Below are 19,025 nucleotides of genomic sequence, written 5' to 3'. Positions count from 1 at the left end.
ACGGGCATTCCTGTCTTTCGAATGATGCATCCAAGTGAGGGGGGCATGGTCAGTGATCAGGGTGAAGTGCCTGCCCAACAAATAGTATCGAAGACTGTCCAAAGCCCACTTCACTGCCAAACATTCTTTTTCAACTACCAAATAATTTATTTCATTGGATTCCAACTTTCTGCTAAGGAACAACACCGGGTGTTCGTGATCACCCATTCTTTGGGACAAAACCACTCCGATCCCCACCTCAGAGGCGTCCGTCTGGACTATAAATTCTTTCTGAAAGTCAGGTACCATTAAAACGGGGTTGCGGCAGAGCGCCTCCTGTAGGCTCCGGAAAGCCCGGTTTGCTGTATCACCCCATCTAACCATATTGGGTTCTTTAGCCTTAGTCATATCAGTCAGAGGGGCCGCTAAGTTAGCATAGTTGGGAATAAACCTCCGGTAATACCCAGTTAACCCTAAAAATGCCCTAACCTGCTTTTTATTGACAGGCCTAGGCCAAGAGTTTATGGCTTCAACCTTGGATATTTGGGGTTTCACCATACCCCTCCCTACTGTATAGCCCAAGTATTTGGCCTCTTCCAACCCCAAATTGCATTTGGTTGGATTAGCCATCAGGCCTGCTGCATGTATTGAATCCAATACCGCTTGGAGCTGAGACAAATGTGATTCCCAATCTGGACTGTGAATGACCACATCATCTAAATATGCTGCCGCATACGTCCTGTGTGGTCTAAGTATGTGGTCCATCAACCTTTGAAAGGTGGCAGGAGCACCATGCAGGCCAAAGGGCATCACTGTGTAGTGAAACAGACCATCTGGGGTTGCAAAGGCTGTTTTTTCTTTGGCACCCGGGGTCAAGGGAATCTGCCAGTAGCCCTTGGCTAAGTCAATAGTTGAAATATAGCGAGCATTCCCAATATTCTCTAACAATTCATCTACTCGGGGCATTGGGTATGCATCAAACTTTGAAATTTCATTAACCTTTCTAAAATCATTACAGAATCTCCAGGAGCCATCAGGTTTGGAAACCATGACTATAGGGCTGGACCACTCACTGTGGGATTCTTCAATAACCCCTGCCTCCAGCATTTCCTTAACCTCATTTCTAATAGTGTTCCTGCGAGCTTCTGGTACCCTGTAAGGCCTCATATTTACCTTCTTTCCTGGGAGAGACACAATGTTGTGAGAGACTAAATGGGTACGCCCCGGTATGCCTGAGAAAACTTCCCTATTACGTATTATCAAGTCGTTCACCTCCTTCAACTGGTCAGGTGACAAGGCAGCTGCAATATTCACCTTCGGTGTCCCTAGTGGCTGAGGGGGGTAAGTCAACATCAACACTTCCCTGTCCTTCCAGGCTTTTATTAAGTTGACATGATATATTTGTTCTGGGGGTCGGCGGCCGGGTTGCTGAACCTTATAGTTCACTTCCCGTATTCGCTCTATAATCTCATAAGGTCCCATCCACGTAGCCAGAAATTTACATTCTACAGTGGGAACCAACACCAACACCCTATCACCAGGCTGGAACACCCTCAGTGTAGCCTGACGATTATAGGCGAATTGTTGGTGTTCCTGTGCCTGCCTTAGGTGCTCGCTCACAATGGGAGTGACTGTGGCTATTCTCTCTTGCATAGCATTGATGTGCTCGACTACACTCCGGAAAGGAGTGGACTCGTGTTCCCACGTTTCACGGGCTATGTCTAATATCCCCCTGGGGTGCCTCCCATATAACAGTTCAAAAGGCGAAAAGCCCAGGGAAGCCTGTGGGACTTCCCTAATGGCAGACATCAAGTAGGGCAGCATGAATTCCCAATTTTTCCCATCCTTATCGATTACCTTTCTTAGCATGGACTTCAGGGTCCTATTAAATCTCTCAACCAACCCATCTGTTTGTGGGTGGTAGACTGATGTTCTCAACTGCTTAACCTGCAACAATTTACACAGATCGGTCATAACCTTAGACATAAAGGGTGTGCCCTGATCTGTTAATATCTCCCTCGGTATCCCCACCCTACTACACATCAACATTAGCTCTTTTGCAATACCTTTTGAAGCCATGGTCCGCAGTGGAATGGCTTCTGGGTACCTGGTGGCATAATCCAAAATAACCAGTATATACTGATGCCCTCTGGCTGATTTCGGGAGAGGTCCCACCACATCCATAGCTATCCTAGCAAAGGGGGTCTCTATGATGGGCTTCTGAAGGCTGGTTTAGGAGCATGTAGTTGACATTCAGGACATGAGCTACAATGTTCTGTCACGTCTGCATGTACGCCTGGCCAGTAAAACCTCCTCAGGAGTCTATCCTTGGTTTTGTCCATCCCCAGATGTCCCCCCAGGATATGCCCATGTGCCAGATTGAGAACTGTTCGTCTGAATGGGGTGGGAACTAGCAATTGCTCCACAATGTCCACCCCTATCTTATTTACACGGTACAATAGGTCATTTTTTACCATAAAATAAGGATAAGCTGTTGGCGGGTTTGCAGTAGTCATAGGGGTCCCATTTACTACCTTCACATTTTCTTTAGCATAGTGTAGAGTGAGATCTCGCACCTGTGCGCTGCCAAAATCAGTGGGGAGTCCCTCTAACACTGACACTTCTACATTGTCAGCTTCAGGGGTCTCTATGAATGGATTCTCACCCACCCTGCTAGTGCTGGGTTCCTCACCCTCCATAGGGTCATCTACGTCACTACATTCCACCCCTATGTTTTCAGTTTAATTTTCCCCAACCAAAACCTTCACTGTCGACTCAACTGGAACCAGGTCTACTTTTAGCTCTAGTTGTGGGATCGAGGCAACTTCTGGCTTACAGTTTTCAGTGTGCATTTCCAATTTACTATGTTTTCTATCTAGTTTTCCAAAATTAGGAAAATATCGTCCCAGTATCACATCATATGGCATGTTGGGTACCACACCGACTTCGTAATCTAGTTTCCCGGCCTCTGTCTGTATGTTTACAAGGGCTGTGGGATAGGGGCGTGTGTCACCATGTGTGCATGTGATACTGAGCTCCTGATGTCTATCCAGCTTGTTGGTCGCTACTAATTTTTCTGTGACCAGTGTAACCATACTGCCAGAGTCGAGTAGAGCAGCCACTTCTTTCTCATCGACTATCACTGTACACATGTGTTTTGGATTAGGTACTCCGCCTATGAAAACATCCGTCCCAACAGGGCAGGCATAAAATACCGGTTTCTCTTTCCCCATATCACACACATTACATTGCATTGGTTCCTCTCTACCTGGGCAGTGGGCCGCAATATGTCCTACTTTGTCACAATTGTAGCAGACAATTGGTTGTGATGGTGACCCCCTATAACCCTTAGTCTCGGCTTTAGGCCCCACCTTTGCCCCCCCCAGTCTTGCTCTTTTCTTCCAACCCAGCGCGTCATGTTTCCCAGAGTACTTTGGAACCATCTTACCCGGTCCGCTGGTTCGTCATGGCCTGGGGAACGAGTTTTTAACCTCCGGTACATGCTCTGCTGCTCCGGCTGTATAGAACCGCTCTACAATGGCCACCAAGGTGTCAGCGGACAGCACCTCATTCTGGCCAACCCAGCGTCGAACGTCCTTGGGCAAACAGCGTTGGTAGTTGTCAAGGACTATGGCCTCCACCACCTCGGCTGATGAATGGACCTCTGGCTGTAGCCATTTCCTGGCCAGATGGATCAGATCAAACATCTGCATTCGGATTGGTTGTCCTGGTTGGTAGGCCCACTGCTGAAACCGATGTGCCCTCACTGCGGTGGTCACGCCCAATCGGGTCATTATCTCCGCTTTCAATTTATCATAGTCCTGGGCGTCCTTCAGCTCCAGATCAAAGTACGCTTTCTGTGCATCCCCTGTCAGATAAGGTGCCACAAGCCCTGCCCAGGAATCTTTTGGCCATCCCTCTCTCCGCTGTCCTCTCAAAGGTCATAAGGAAGGCCTCAACATCGTCCTGTTTTGTCATTTTCTGCAGAAAGTGATTGGTGCGGGGAGTGGAATGGGTTGCAGCCCCCTGTGGCCCAATCCTGGTTGCAAGTGCTTCAACACTCTCTTTCAGCTCTTTAGTCACCTTTTCCTGCTCTTCTCTAAACATTTTATTTGTATCATGCTGGACCTGCAGTGCTTCCTGATGCATCCGCATAGCATCCTGGTGAGCCACCTGCTGCACCCTGGTCGCTTCCTGTTGGGCTATTACAGCCTGTAGTTTTTTTTTTTTTGGATAAAAAAATTCACTCAGCCAGTCTGGGTTTCATGAGGTGCTGCCCACATTCTACACCAAATGTGACAAAACGCCTTGGCTGTACACATGTGCGGGTCTTCTCTGTGATCTTCTTAGGAGTAAAAACCAGTCATGACCCAGGGAGGAGGTTGCAAATACAGGGCTGTGCCTGTATGTTTACTTCAAACAAAACAAATCTGAAAACAAAACCTAACTCACACTGGAGTTGTAACTAATCTTACATAATCATTCTATTTTAAACAAAGTCTGGAATAAATAAGTCTTGGCTTTCTCCTTATGAGCTACCTCTGTTTTCCAGATAACTCACCCTATTGTCTCTCACTTCTCTCTCTCTCAGGCCTGCCTTATATACCTGGTGAATAATTGAGGAAGTAACACCAAGTGACCACATTAGGTGCTAGAATGGCTGCCTGAGGGTTTCTGGGGAGTGTAGTTGCCTAGGGTCGGTATTCTACCCTAGAGTACACACCTTGCAGCAGACCTGGCCTGACATATCTGCCATGTATGACCCTGCCCCTTGGTTTGTCAGAATACATACATACATACATATACACGGAAAATAAATAATAGAATTATGAATCACAATAAGATGTAATGAAGTACAGAAAAATAAAATGTAATAAAATGTGATCTTTAATACATACAAATAAAGAAAATAGGTATACCATTTCCAGATTCCTTTTTTGAAATACAATGACATGCATTACAAACGAGTATTTACATTATATTTACAGCCGGTGCTCGTGTGTCACTGTGTCCCTCAGGCTGTGGTTGGCGCTGACATATTGGGCAGAATGTGTCCCTTATTTTGGGCTAAAGCTTTCTGTGGAGGGGAACGTGGATCAGTTTGTACCATTTTTGGGAGGATCTGCCTTGTTGGGGCGGAGCTGTGATCCAGGTGAACAGCAGATCGGGCATAGGTGGGCATGTGGGCAGAGGAGTAGGAAGGCCGGTCAAGCAAATAAGCTTGCTAAGGTACACAGCAGCAGCAAGCAGCCCCCCCATCCAGCCAGCCAGCCAGTCTGGCTGGTAGTGACTGAGTGGTTGACAGACGGCAAGCAACGGAATGTTCATGCTCTGTGATGTCATAGCAGTCAGCTGTGAGAGGCTTGTGATGTCATCGCTGAGCTGGCTGGCTGGCTGGCTGGCTGGCTGTGTGTGTGTGTGTGTGTGTGTGTGTGTGTGTGTCTGTTTGTGTTTGTCAGTCTGTCTGTCTGTCTGTCTCTCTCTCTCTCTCTCTCTCTCTCTCTCCCTCTCAATTCAATTCATTTGTATTGTCAAAGCAATTGGACATACATACATACATACATACATGCTAGAAAATCATTACTATGTTATCTTAAAGGCTAACTAAGCAGAACATATTTCATTATAGAACAGAGTTCATAGATCTACACATGGTTTTAAGGAACAGGCACGTAGGTCATACCGTTTGACATTGTCTCCAACGTTCTCATCGTAAATAACAAACAGAAATCAAACTACCTTATGGCCTCCTGACCTTCTAGCTTGACCTTATCTTTCTTAAGTATACAAGAGAGAAAAACAGGTTTGAGAAAATAATTTCTAACTTTCCTTCCATACAATAATACATACATACATACATACGGAAAATAAATAATAGAATTATGAATCTCAATATAATGTAATGAAGTACAGAAAAAGAAAATGTAATAAAATGTGATCTTTAATACATTCAAATAAAGAAAATAGGTTTACTATTTCCAGATTCCTTTTTGAAATACAATGACATGCATTACAAACGAGTATTTACATTATATTTACAGCCGGTGCTCGTGTGTCACTGTGTCCCTCAGGCTGTGGTAGGCGCTGACATATTGGGCAGCCAGGGTGGCTGTGTGTCCCTCCACCAGGAGGACTGAGCGTTTTTCTTTTTTCTCAGTTTTGTCACAGGTTGGGTGGGCATTCGTTATGTTGTTACAGAATGTGTCCCTTATTTTGGGCTAAAGCTTTCCGTGGAGGGGAACGTGGATCAGTTTGTACCATTTTTGGGAGGATCTGCCTTGTTGGGGCGGAGCTGTGATCCAGGTGAACAGTAGATCGGGCTTAGGTGGGCATTTGGGAATAGGAGTAGGAAGGCCGGTCAGGCAAATTAGCTTGCTAAGATACGCAGCAGCAGCAAGCAGCCCCCCCATCCAGCCAGCCAGCCAGTCTGGCTGGCAGTGACTGAGTGGTTGACAGACGGCAAGCAACGGAATGTACGTGCTCTGTGATGTCATAGCAGTCAGCTGAGAGAGGCTCGTGATGTCATGGCTGAGCTGGCTGGCTGTCTGGCTGGCTGGCTCTGTGTGTGTGTGTGTGTGTGTGTGTGTGTGCGTGTGTCTGTCTGTCTGTCAATTCATTTCAATTCAATTCAAAGGTGCTTTATTGGCATGATCTATCACAATATTGCCAAAGCAGATACAAATGTTCTATCAATCAAGACAAAACATTGCAATAGAAGATTCAGTGGAACAAATATAGTACACATTGAAATAAAATTAAGTAGGATATAAACCATATTTGTTGTTTGTATCAAAATTTGTGTCATGACATCAGAAAAATCACTGTTTTTATTTTGTTTTGCAAATGGAGTGCCACAGGCTGGTGTCTACACACTGTCTCGCAGGCTGTGGCAGGTGGATACATATTGCGCTGCTAAGAAGGCAGTGCGCTCCTCCTCTCCCAGCAGGACGGGGAGTTTGCAGCAATCGGGGATCATGCTGAACTCAGGGATATGCATTTTTAATATTTTAAAGTATGTCTCCCTGATTTTTGTGTATGTAGGGCAGGACAGCAGGAAATGCGCCTGTGTTTCGACCTCCCCTAGGTCACACTGGCTGCACAGCCGCTCTTCTCTGGCAACCCAGAATTTTCTGTAGCGGCCTTTTTCAATGGCGAGGCTGTGGTCACTGAGCCTGTATTTAGTTAGATTTTGTCTCTCTTTTATATTTTGGATTTTTAAGTATTCAGCCAATGTAATGGTTCTATTCAGGGCCCGGTAGCATTCCAATTTGTTTTGTAATTCTAATTCGTGTCTCTAATCTTTTGTGTATTTGCTTTTCAGGTACATGTCAATTTTCCCAATTGTTGTTGTTTTGGTCATTGTGTGTTCGGGCTCTGTGAGCCTCAGAGCCGTGGGGGCGTTTCTGTGTACGTGTAAGATGTTTTTATTAAATTCTAGGTGGAATATTTCCATGGGGCTTTTGTCCCAATTGTTGTTATTGAGGTTCATGAGGGGACCCCACACTTCGCTCCCATATAGCAGGATTGGTTGGATGATGGAGTTTAATATTTTAATCCAAATAGTTATTGGTATTGTTGTTTTCCCAAATTGTGTCTTTATGGCATAAAATGCCCGGCGTGCCTTGTCTTTTAATGCGTTTATAGCCAGGCTGAAGCTCCCTGACGCACTGATGGTCAGGCCAAGGTAGTTGTATCTGGTGCAGTGCTCTAATCCAGTGCTGCCCAGAGTGAAGCGGTACCTGTTTCCCTGAGATGGGGCTTTTTTCTGGAAAACCATGACTCTGGTCTTGTCCAGATTGACTGCCAGGGCCCATTTCTGACAGTACTGCTCTAGCAGCGCCAGGTTCTGCTGAAGCCCCTGCTCTGTGGGCGACAGCAGCACCAGGTCGTCTGCGTAGAGCAGGAACTTGATCTCTGTGTCATGGAGAGTTAGGCTGCGGGCGTCAGACTGCTCCAACACTGTGGCCAACTCGATGATGTAGATGTTGAACAGTGTTGGACTCAGACTGCAGCCCTGTCTCACTCCCCGCCCCTGAGTGAAGAACTCTGTTCTTGAGTTGCCAATTTGAACTCCGCATTTGTTTTCAGAATACATTGATTTAATGATGTCATAAACTTTACCCCCTACACCACTCTGTAGAAGTTTATAAAATAATCCCTTGTGCCAGATTGAGTCAAATGCCTTTCTAAAGTCTACAAAACAGGCAAATATTTTTCCTTTATTGTTTTGGGTATATTTATTTATGAGGGTGTGTAGAGTGTAAATATGATCGGTTGTGCGGTGTTTTGGTAGGAAGCCAATCTGACTCTTATTCAGGACACTGTGCTTGGTAAGGAAGGCCAGTATCTGGGCGTTGATGATACTGCAGAACACCTTCCCCAGGTTACTGCTCACACAGCTGCCCCAGTAGTTATTGGGGTCTAATTTGTCTCCACTTTTAAAAATCGGGGTGATCAATCCTTGATTCCCGACCTCAGGGAAACACCCGGCTCTCAGCACCAGGTTAAAGAGTTTGAGCAGAGCCTCCTGCAGCTGCGGGCTGCTGTGCTTCAGCATCTCAGGGCTGATGCTGTCGGGGCCGCTGGCTTTCCTGGGTTTGAGGATTTTGAGTTGATGTTTTAGTTCCTGTATTGTAAATGGGTTATCTAAGGGATTTTGGTTATTCTTAATGATTTCTTCCAATTTATTTAGGTTTTTTAATATTTTAACCTGTTCTGGCTTTGGATTGTTTTCAACATTTTGGTAAAGTTTTTCAAAGTGTGTTTTCCAGATTTCTCCATTTTGAATTGGTATTTCATTTTTTGTTTTTGGGGTATTTATTCTGCCCATATAGTGGTCTTTTTTCTTACTGAGGAGTTGCTTGTAGTGCCGCAGGGCCTGGCAGTAGCTGAGGCGAGCCTCCTGGTTGTCGGGCTCTCTGTGTTTAGTGTTGGAGAGATGTCTCAGGTGTTTCCTAGAAGTTTCACACTCCTGGTCACACCACTGTTCTTTTTTTCTTTTAGACGATTTCATATTTTGGTTTTTAATTGTTTTAATGTTTGATTTTAAAGCCAGTCTCTCAAATATTTCATTCAGTGTTTTGGTGGCTGAGTTTATTCCGTTTTGGTTTATTTGATAGTGTGAGGATTGATATCTGTCTAACATGTTTTCAATCTCATCACTATTCAGGGCTCTTGTGTAGTTCTCTGTGCTGGGCTCTGACCATCTCTAACTGGGTGGCAGGGAGACCAGTTTTGTGGGAAGTTTGGCTCTGACTTGTGGCTGCGCTGATCTTTTTAGGTAAAGTGTTATTTGGCTGTGGTCTGATAGTGGAGATTGTTGTCTGACTATAAACGCATTGTTGGCTTGTGGGTCCAGGTCAGTTATGGCGTAGTCCACCACACTGCTGCCCAGAGCTGAGCAGTATGTGAATCTCCCCAGAGAGTACCCCCTGGTCCTGCCATTGATGATATATAGACCCAGGCTTTTACATAGGCGCACTACCTGCTTCCTGCTCTTGTTTACCACGCTGTCGTGGCTGTGTCAGTGTGGAGGTGTGTGTGTGGCACAGCGGGGAGTCTCCGAACAGGTGTGTGTTCCCCTCTGTATTGATGTAGTCCATCTCTCTGCCAGTCCTGGCATTGAGATCGCCACACAGCAGTACAGAGCCCAGGGTCTGGAAGTGGCAGATTTCGTTTTGAAGCTCATGAAAGCCTTCCTCATTATAGTAGGGGGAGTCTGCGGTTGGCATATAAATTGCACATAGGTATATATCTGTGTTATTTTGTAGGGTGTCTTTTCTGATTTTCATCCACAGGTGTGTGTCTCCTCTCTGTACTGGGCATAGGGCTGCTCGGAGCTCCTCCCTGTACCACACGATAATCCCCCACGAGGCCCTGCCACACCTGACTTTGGGTTTTTTATAGGAGGGCACAATCAGCTCCCTGTATCCATTGTATCCATCCAGTGTATAGACATATCTGCACAGCACCAAGTCTCTACAAGAATGAAAACATCTGAACTATTTACAGTGTTGATCAGTTCAGGGCCTGTGCTCTTCATTCCAAAAGTTGAGGAGTGTAAACCCTGCATATTCCAACTGCTTATTTTAAAGGACATGTTAATATATTTTATTATACTTGTCTCTTCTACATAAGAAAGTTTAATTTGTGGTCTACAACTGATATTATATTACTATTAATAATTATATATGGATATACATAATAATCACTCAAAGATTTTATCTTTGCATCAAAATATCAGAATAATTAAATCACATTTTTTCTTACTCTCCATCTCCACAACCATATATATGTGTGTTGAGGCTCAGTTAACTCAGCAGTGTGGTACAGATGACACTGAGGAGTTGCCTTATCTGGGCCAGCTGGGCAGCATCGGGCCTCCAGGCTCTGGAAGCCGCTGCTGCGTGGCTGTGTGGCTGTGCTGGTCCCCGGCTGTCCGCTCTGCTGTGCTGGACGGGCCCTCTGGGGATGGGGGGGTGGGGAATGGGGCCGCGGGGTCTCAGGGGCTGGGGTGGAGCCGGTGGCTGGGGATGTGGCCGGGGGCTGGGGGGTTTGCTCCTGGTCTCGAGGTGGGGGTGTGTGGGGTTTCGGCCCAGGGTTGTGTCCTTGAGGACCTTTGAGATGATCCTCACACCCGTCTTGTTGAGGTGGACGTGGTCATACAGGTGATGTGGCTGGATGTCTCAGTGGTGTGCCAGGTGGACGTTGGGGAGGAGGGCACATCTTCGGGACACTTCTGCGTTGATGGCCTGGATGATGTGCAGGGGCACGTCTGTGTGGGGCAGCAGTGTGGAGATGGAAATTTTGGCAGTTGGGAATTCCTCTGTGGCTTTCGTTGCTACCTGTCTCAGGGCTGAGGCCACATCGCCCCTGCGGGCACTCAGGTCGTTAGTGCCGGTGTGGATGAGGATGTGTTTGACTTGGCAAAGCCTCCTCTTGGAGAGCAGCTCCAGGGCTCTCTGTGCTGTGGAGCACCAAAGCTTTTTCACTTTTCGCCCAGGGAAGAGGCGCCTCTCAACCAGGAACTTCCCATTGGATTCGCTCAGAATGACCACCTCTGCGTTGACCTGCCACTCCGGGTTTGCGTCGGGAGTGGTGGGGGCAGCGGGTGTGTTTTGGGGGAGTGGCGTTTCAGGGGGTTGTGTATTAGTGGCAGGTCTGGTGATAGTGGGTGTGTCAGGAGTGGTGGGGAGTGTGGGTGGATCAGTGGGTGCATCAGGGGTTGGAGGTGTTGTGGGGTCAGTGCAGTGCAGTCTCTGTGCTCCAGTGATGTGTAGCTCCTCTCTTAGCTCCTCCAGCTGGCTCTGCAGGCTCCTTAGCTGTGCTGGGGTGTCCTGGTCAGCTCCTCCCTCGCTCTGCGCAGCTCCGTCCTCAGGGTTTGGCTCTGCTCCTCCAGGTCTCTCACTGCTGCTCTCAGCTCATGGATCTCAGCCTTGTGCTGCATCTTTAGTCTGTGCATCTCATCCCGGAGCTGATCGCACAAGGAGGTCTGGGCCAGGGTGCTCAAGGTCTGCTCCCTGAACTCCGCAAACTCCAGCTCCAGCACTGATAGGCATTCCTTTAGTGTTTTAATGTTGCTGGACAGTTTTGGGGAGACAGGGGGGCAGTCTGTGGGAGATGGGGCACTGTCTGGCTCCGTGTGGCTGGGGGCAGACTGCAGGGTGGCCGGCTCTGGCTCTTGTTTCTCAACCTCAGTCTGCTGCTTTGAGGTGTGGAAGCCGAGAGCTAATTGGTCCAGGCTGCTCTCGCTGCCCTGCACCATGATGGTCCCGTTGTGGTATACATTAAAAGTGAGCATCACACTGTCTGTGTCTTTCTCTACCAGCACTGAGATCTGCCTGCCTCTGCTAATGCCCCTCTTGTTGTTATTGGGGTATGTCTGGCACAGGGTTTTGTGAAAGGCGGTGTAGAACAGTAGATTGTTCTTGACCCTGTTTTCTCCTTTACCGGTGTAGTCTAGGATGAGGGTCTAAGGAGATGCTCTCATCACAGCTTGTTTGTAGTCCTTCTTAGCCTGTGCAGAGCGAATGTCTTCAGGGTATCGGATTTCAAAAGGCAGCTCTGCAGTCAGACTGCTGTTCGATAGATTTCTATCAGTCTCAGTGGCAGTTGGGCTCTCTCCTACTGTCACTCTATTCAAATCGGAGCTCTGCATTTTCATTGGCTGAGTCAACTACTGAGAATGCTTATTTATTTTATTAATACATATTTTTTTGTTTAATTATTTGTCTCTTACCTCCAATTCTTGTCTTCAGCTTTTCTTTTCTGACTTTTCTTCCTGAACTGTCTCTCTGCTTTCTTCTTTTTGTGTTTCTCTTAAAATTATTATTTTTTGAATACTTTTTCTTCTGAATTTCTATTCCATGTCTTCTGTGTATGTTTATAGTGCTATATATTCATTTGTAAATCACAAATTAAATCCGCTTATGTATAAAAACAAATGTTTTTTAGGAACTCATATTCCTCTCTCTCTCTCTCTCTCTCTCTCTCTCTCAATTCATTTCATTTGTATTGTCAAAGCAATTGGACATACATACACATACATACATATACACTCACCTAAAGGATTATTAGGAACACCTGTTCAATTTCTCATTAATGCAATTATCTAATCAACCAATCACATGGCAGTTGCTTCAATGCATTTAGGGGTGTGGTCCTGGTCAAGACAATCTCCTGAACTCCAAACTGAATGTCTGAATGGGAATGAAAGGTGATTTAAGCAATTTTGAGCGTGGCATGGTTGTTGGTGCCAGACGGGCCGGTCTGAGTATTTCACAATCTGCTCAGTTACTGGGATTTTCACGCACAACCATTTCTAGGGTTTACAAAGAATGGTGTGAAAAGGGAAAAACATCCAGTATGCGGCAGTCCTGTGGGCGAAAATGCCTTGTTGATGCTAGAGGTCAGAGGAGAGTGGGCCGACTGATTCAAGCTGATAGAAGAGCAACTTTGACTGAAATAACCACTCGTTACAAACAAGGTATTCAGCAAAGCATTTGTGAAGCCACAACACGTACAACCTTGAGGCGGATGGGCTACAACAGCAGAAGACCCCACCGGGTACCACTCATCTCCACTACAAATAGGAAAAAGAGGTGAGACATTCAGATGGTAGAGTCAGAATTTGGCGTAAACAGAATGAGAACATGGATCCATCATGTCTTGTTACCACTGTGCAGGCTGGTGGTGGTGGTGTAATGGTGTGGGGGATGTCTTCTTGGCACACTTTAGGCCCCTTAGTGCCAATTGGGCATCGTTTAAATGCTACGGCCTACCTGAGCATTGTTTCTGACCATGTCCATCCCTTTTTGACCACCATGTACCCATCCTCTGATGGCTACTTCCAGCAGGATAATGCACCATGTCACAAAGGTCGAATCATTTCAAATTGGTTTCTTGAACATGACAATGAGTTCACTGTACTAAACTGGCCCCCACAGTCACCAGATCTCAACCCAATAGAGCATCTTTGGGATGTGGTGGAACGGGAGCTTCGTGCCCTGGATGTGCATCCCACAAATCTCCATCAACTGCAAGATGCTATCCTATCAATATGGGCCAACATTTCTAAAGAATGCTTTCAGCACCTTGTTGAAGCAATGCCACGTAGAATTAAAGCAGTTCTGAAGGCGAAAGGGGGTCAAACACAGTATTAGAATGGTGTTCCTAATAATCCTTTAGGTGAGTTCATCGTAGCTCTTAATACTCTCTTTCTGTCTGGAGGAGATATAATTGAAGTATTGTACACGTACCCGGCTACTTTCAACACCCATTGCTGCACTGATATTTTTCCCTCCATTTTTCTTTATCCATTTTTTTTTTGCTGGAAGTTCCGTCAATACCCGTCAGTCTTTAAGAGACATCATGCAGCCAGGCCTCTTGGCTTGTGGCCACACCGTCCTGAACGCGCCCGATCTCGTCAGATCTCGGAAACTAAACGGGGCAGGGCCTGGTCAGTACTTGGATGGGAGATCTCCTGGAAATACCAGGTGCTGCCAGCTTTTAACGTCTCCTGGGGAACTTCATCGTAGCTCTTAATACTCTCTTTCTGTCTGGAGAAGACATAATTGAAGAATTGTACACGTACCCGGCTACTTTCAACACCCTTTCCTGCACTGATATTTTTCCCTCCATTTTTCTATTTTTTTTTTTTTTTTTTTGCTGGAAATTCCGTCAATACCCGCCAGCCTTTAAGAGATATCATGCAGCCAGGCATCTCGGCTTGCGGCCACACCATCTTGAACGCGCCCGATCTCGTCAGATCTCGGAAGCTAAACGGGGCAGGACCTGGTCAGTACTTAAATGTGAGACCTCCTGGAAATACCAGGTGCTGCCAGCTTTTTACGTCTCCTGGGGAACTTCATCGTAGCTCTTAATACTCTCTTTCTGTCTGGAGAAGATATAATTGAAGAATTGTACACGTACCCGGCTACTTTCAACACCCTTTCCTGCACTGATATTTTTCCCTCCATTTTTCTTTTTTTTTTTTTTTATTCTTGCTGGAAATTCCGTCAATACCCGCCAGCCTTTAAGAGACATCATGCAGCCAGACATCTCGGCTTGCGGCCACACCGTCCTGAACGCGCCCGATCTTGTCAGATCTCGGAAGCTAAACGGGGCAGGACCTGGTCGGTACATGAATGTGAGACCTCCTGGAAATACCTGGTGCTGCAAACTTTTTACGTCTCCTGGGTAACTTTATCGTAGCTCTTAATACTCTCTATCTGTCTGGAGGAGATATAATTGAGAAATTGTACACGTACCCGGCTACTTTCATCGTCCTTTGCTGCACTGGTATTTTTCCCTCTATTTTTTTTTTTTTTTTTTGCTGGCAGTTCCGTCAATACCCGCCAGCCTTTAAGAGACATCATGCAGCCAGGCGTCTCGGCTTGCGGCCACACCATCCTGAACGCGCCCGATCTCGTCAGATCTCGGAAGCTAAACGGGGCAGGACCTGGTCAGTACTTGAATGTGAGACCTCCTGGAAATACCTGGTGCTGCAAGCTTTTACGTCTCCTGGGTAACTTCATCGTAGCTCTTAATACTCTCTTTCTGTCTGGAGGAGATATAATTGAAGTATTGTACACGTACCCGGCTACTTTCAACACCCATTGCTACACTGATATTTTTCCCTCCATTTTTCTTTTTCTTTATTATTTTTTCTGGAAGTTCCGTCAATATCCGCCAGCCTTTAAGAGACATCATGCAACCAGGCCTCTCGGCTTGCGGACACACAGTCCTGAACGAGCCCGATCTCGGAAGATCTCGGAAACTAAACGGGGCAGGACCTGGTCAGTACTTGGATGGGAGATCTTCTGGAAATACCAGGTGCTGCCAACTTTTTACGTCTCCTGGGAAACTTCATCGTAGCTCTTAATACTCTCTTTCTGTCTGGAGAATATATAATTGAAGAATTGTACACGTACCCGGCTACTTTCAACACCCTTTCCTGCACTGATATTTTTCTCTCCATTTTTCTATTTTTTTTTTTTTTTTTTTTGCTGGAAATTCCGTCAATACCCGCCAGCCTTTAAGAGACATCATGCAGCCAGGCGTCTCGGCTTGCGGCCACGACATCCTGAACTCGCCAGATCTCGTCAGATCTTGGAAGCTAAACGGGGCAGGACCTGGTCGGTACATGAATGTGAGACCTCCTGGAAATACCTGGTGCTGCAAGTTTTTACGTCTCCTGGGTAACTTTATCGTAGCTCTTAATACTCTCTATCTAACTGGAGGAGATATAATTGAAGTATTGTACACGTACCCAGCTACTGTCAACACCCTTTGCTGCACTGATATTTTTCCATCCATTTTTCTTTTTTTTTTTTTTTTTTTGCTGGAAGTTCCGTCAATACCCGCCAACCTTTAAGAGACATCATGCAGCCAGGCCTCTCGGCTTGCGGCCACACCGTCCTGATTGCGCCCGATCTCGTCAGATCTCGGAAGCTAAACGGGGCAGGGCCTGGTCAGTACTTGGATGGGAGACCTCCTAGAAATTCCAGGTGCTGCAAGCCTTTTACGTCTCCTGGGTAACTTCATCGTAGCTCTTAATACTCTCTATCTGTCTCCAGGAGATATAATTGAAGAATTGTACACGTACTAGGCTACTTTCAACACCCTTTGCTGCACTGGTATATTTCCCTCTATTTTTCGTTTTATTTTTTGCTGGCAGTTCCGTCAATACCCGCCAGCCTTTAAGAGACATCATGCAGCCAGGCATCTTGGCTTGCGGCCACACCATCCTGAACGCGCCCAATCTCGTCAGATCTCGGAAGCTGAACGGGGCAGGACCTGGTCAGTACATGAATGTGAGACCTCCTGGAAATACCTGGTGCTGCAAGCTTTTACGTCTCCTGGGTAACTTTATCGTAGCTCTTAATACTCTCTATCTGTCTGGAGGAGATATAATTGAAGTATTGTACACGTACCCAGCTACTGTCAACATCCTTTGCTGCACTGATATTTTTCCATCCATTTTTCTTTTTTTTTTTTTTTTGCTTGAAGTTCCGTCAATACCCGCCAACCTTTAAGAGACATCATGCAGTCAGGCCTCTCGGCTTGCGGCCACACCGTCCTGAACGCGCCCGATCTTGTAAGATCTCGGAAGCTAAACGGGGCAGGACCTGGTCAGTACTTGGATGGGAGACCTCCTGGAAATACCTGGTGCTGCAAGCTTTTACGTCTCCTGGGTAACTTTATCGTAGCTCTTAATTCTCTCTTTCTGTCTGGAGGAGATATAATTGAAGAATTGTACACGTACCCGGCTACTTTCAACACCCTTTGCTGCACTGATATTTTTCCCTCCATTTTTCTATTTTTTTTTTTTTTTTTTTTTGCTGGAAGTTCCGTCAATACTTGCCAGCCTTTAAGAGACATCATGCAGCCAGGTCTCTTGGCTTGCGGCCACACCGTCCTGAACGCGCCTGATCTCATCATATCTCGGAAGCTAAACGGGGCAGGGCCTGGTCAGTACTTGGATGGCTGACCTCCTAGAAATACCAGGTGCTGCAAGCTTTTTACGTCTCCTGGGTAACTTCATCGTAGCTCTTAATACTCTCTTTCTGTCTGGAGGAGATATAATTGAAGAATTGTACACGTACCCGGCTACATTCAAAACCCATTACTGCACTGATATTTTTCCCTCCATTTTTCTTTTTCTTTTTTTTTTTTTTTTTTTTTTGCTGGAAGTTCCGTCAATACCCGCCAGCCATTAAGAGACATCATGCAGCCAGGCCTCTCGGCTTGCGGCCACACCGTCCTGAACGCGCCCGATCTCGTCAGATCTCGGAATTTAAACGGGGCAGGGCCTGGTCAGTACTCTTATGGGTTACCTTCTGGAAATACGAGGTGCTGCAAACTTTTTACGTCTCCTGGGTAACTTCATCGTAGCTCTTAATTCTCTCTTTCTGTCTGGAGGAGATATAATTGAAGAATTGTACATGTACCCGGCTACTTTCAACAGCCTTTGCTGCACTGATATTTTTCCCTCCATTTTTCTTTTTTTTTTTTTTTTTTTTTGCTGGAAGTTCCGTCAATACCCGCCAGCCTTTAAGAGACATCATGCAGCCAGGCCTCTTGGCTTGCGGCCACATTGTCCTGAACGCGCCTGATCTCGTTAGATCTCGGAAGCTAAACGGGGCAGGGCCTGATCAGTACTTGGATGGGAGACCTCCTAGAAATACCAGGTGCTGCAAGCTTTTTACGTCTCCTGGGTAACTTCATCGTAGCTCTTAATACTCTCTTTCTGTCTCCAGGAGATATAATTGAAGAATTGTACACGTACCCGGCTACTTTCAACACCCTTTCCTGCACTGATATTTTTCCCTCCATTTTTCTATTTTTTTTTTTTTTTTTTTGCTGGAAATTCCGTCAATACCCGCCAGCCTTTAAGAGACATCATGCAGCCAGGCGTCTCGGCTTGCGGCCACGACATCCTGAACTCGCCCGATCTCGTCAGATCTTGGAAGTTAAACGGGGCAGGACCTGGTCGGTACATGAATGTGAGACCTCCTGGAAATACCTGGTGCTGCAAGCTTTTACGTCTCCTGGGTAACTTTATCGTAGCTCTTAATACTCTCTATCTGTCTGGAGGAGATATAATTGAAGTATTGTACACGTACCCAGCTACTGTCAACACCCTTTGCTGCACTGATATTTTTCCATCCATTTTTCTTTTTTTTTTTTTTTTTTGCTGGAAGTTCCGTCAATACCCGCCAACCTTTAAGAGACATCATGCAGCCAGGCCTCTCGGCTTGCGGCCACACCGTCCTGAATGCGCCCGATCTCGTCAGATCTCGGAAGCTAAACGGGGCAGGGCCTGGTCAGTACTTGGATGGAAGACCTCCTAGAAATACCAGGTGCTGCAAGCCTTTTACGTCTCCTGGGTAACTTCATCGTAGCTCTTAATACTCTCTATCTGTCTCCAGGAGATATAATTGAAGAATTGTACACGTACTAGGCTACTTTCAACACCCTTTGCTGCACTGGTATATTTCCCTCTATTTTTCGTTTTTTTTTTTGCTGGCAGTTCCGTCAATACCCGCCAGCCTTTAAGAGACATCATGCAGCCAGGCATCTCGGCTTGCGGCCACACCATCCTAAACGCGCCCGATCTCGTCAGATCTCGGAAGCTGAACGGGGCAGGACCTGGTAAGTACATGAATGTGAGACCTCCTGGAAATACCTGGTGCTGCAAGCTTTTACGTCTCCTGGGTAACTTTATCGTAGCTCTTAATACTCTCTATCTGTCTGGAGGAGATATAATTGAAGAATTGTACATGTACCCGGCTACTTTCAACAGCCTTTGCTGCACTGATATTTTTCCCTCCATTTTTCTTTTTTTTTTTTTTTTTTTTTGCTGGAATTTCCGTCAATACCCGCCAGCCATTAAGAGACATCATGCAGCCAGGCCTCTCGGCTTGCGGCCACACCGTCCTGAACGCGCCCGATCTCGTCAGATCTCGGAATTTAAACGGGGCAGGGCCTGGTCAGTACTCTTATGGGTTACCTTCTGGAAATACGAGGTGCTGCAAACTTTTTAC

General features: G+C 46.3%; 3 non-coding genes and 11 pseudogenes across 3 annotated transcripts; all 14 read left to right on the top strand.

The window, feature by feature from the left end:
* The first annotated feature begins 13,866 nt into the window (after positions 1–13,866).
* On the top strand, positions 13,867–13,985 carry LOC136737580 (uncharacterized; annotated as a pseudogene).
* A 219-nt stretch (positions 13,986–14,204) lies between these two features.
* LOC136737638 (uncharacterized) lies at positions 14,205–14,323 on the top strand (annotated as a pseudogene).
* A 219-nt stretch (positions 14,324–14,542) lies between these two features.
* On the top strand, positions 14,543–14,661 carry LOC136737775 (uncharacterized; annotated as a pseudogene).
* Positions 14,662–14,871: 210 nt separating this feature from the next.
* Positions 14,872–14,990, top strand: LOC136737532 (uncharacterized; annotated as a pseudogene).
* An 889-nt stretch (positions 14,991–15,879) lies between these two features.
* Positions 15,880–15,998, top strand: LOC136737609 (5S ribosomal RNA). Its single transcript, XR_010812452.1, has one exon. It is a non-coding gene; the product is annotated as a 5S ribosomal RNA (ribosomal RNA).
* Positions 15,999–16,208: 210 nt separating this feature from the next.
* On the top strand, positions 16,209–16,327 carry LOC136737774 (uncharacterized; annotated as a pseudogene).
* Positions 16,328–16,540: 213 nt separating this feature from the next.
* Positions 16,541–16,659, top strand: LOC136737481 (5S ribosomal RNA). The gene has a single exon (XR_010812439.1). It is a non-coding gene; the product is annotated as a 5S ribosomal RNA (ribosomal RNA).
* A 220-nt stretch (positions 16,660–16,879) lies between these two features.
* LOC136737611 (uncharacterized) lies at positions 16,880–16,998 on the top strand (annotated as a pseudogene).
* Positions 16,999–17,224: 226 nt separating this feature from the next.
* Positions 17,225–17,343, top strand: LOC136737697 (uncharacterized; annotated as a pseudogene).
* A 219-nt stretch (positions 17,344–17,562) lies between these two features.
* On the top strand, positions 17,563–17,681 carry LOC136737582 (uncharacterized; annotated as a pseudogene).
* A 219-nt stretch (positions 17,682–17,900) lies between these two features.
* LOC136737833 (uncharacterized) lies at positions 17,901–18,019 on the top strand (annotated as a pseudogene).
* A 215-nt stretch (positions 18,020–18,234) lies between these two features.
* LOC136737818 (5S ribosomal RNA) lies at positions 18,235–18,353 on the top strand. The gene has a single exon (XR_010812472.1). It is a non-coding gene; the product is annotated as a 5S ribosomal RNA (ribosomal RNA).
* A 210-nt stretch (positions 18,354–18,563) lies between these two features.
* On the top strand, positions 18,564–18,682 carry LOC136737726 (uncharacterized; annotated as a pseudogene).
* Positions 18,683–18,900: 218 nt separating this feature from the next.
* On the top strand, positions 18,901–19,019 carry LOC136737696 (uncharacterized; annotated as a pseudogene).
* Positions 19,020–19,025: the final 6 nt, after the last annotated feature.

The sequence above is a fragment of the Amia ocellicauda genome, unplaced genomic scaffold (assembly GCF_036373705.1).
Source record: "Amia ocellicauda isolate fAmiCal2 unplaced genomic scaffold, fAmiCal2.hap1 HAP1_SCAFFOLD_54, whole genome shotgun sequence".
Taxonomy (NCBI): Eukaryota; Metazoa; Chordata; class Actinopteri; order Amiiformes; family Amiidae; genus Amia; species Amia ocellicauda.
This window is presented reverse-complemented; position numbering and strand designations above follow the sequence as displayed.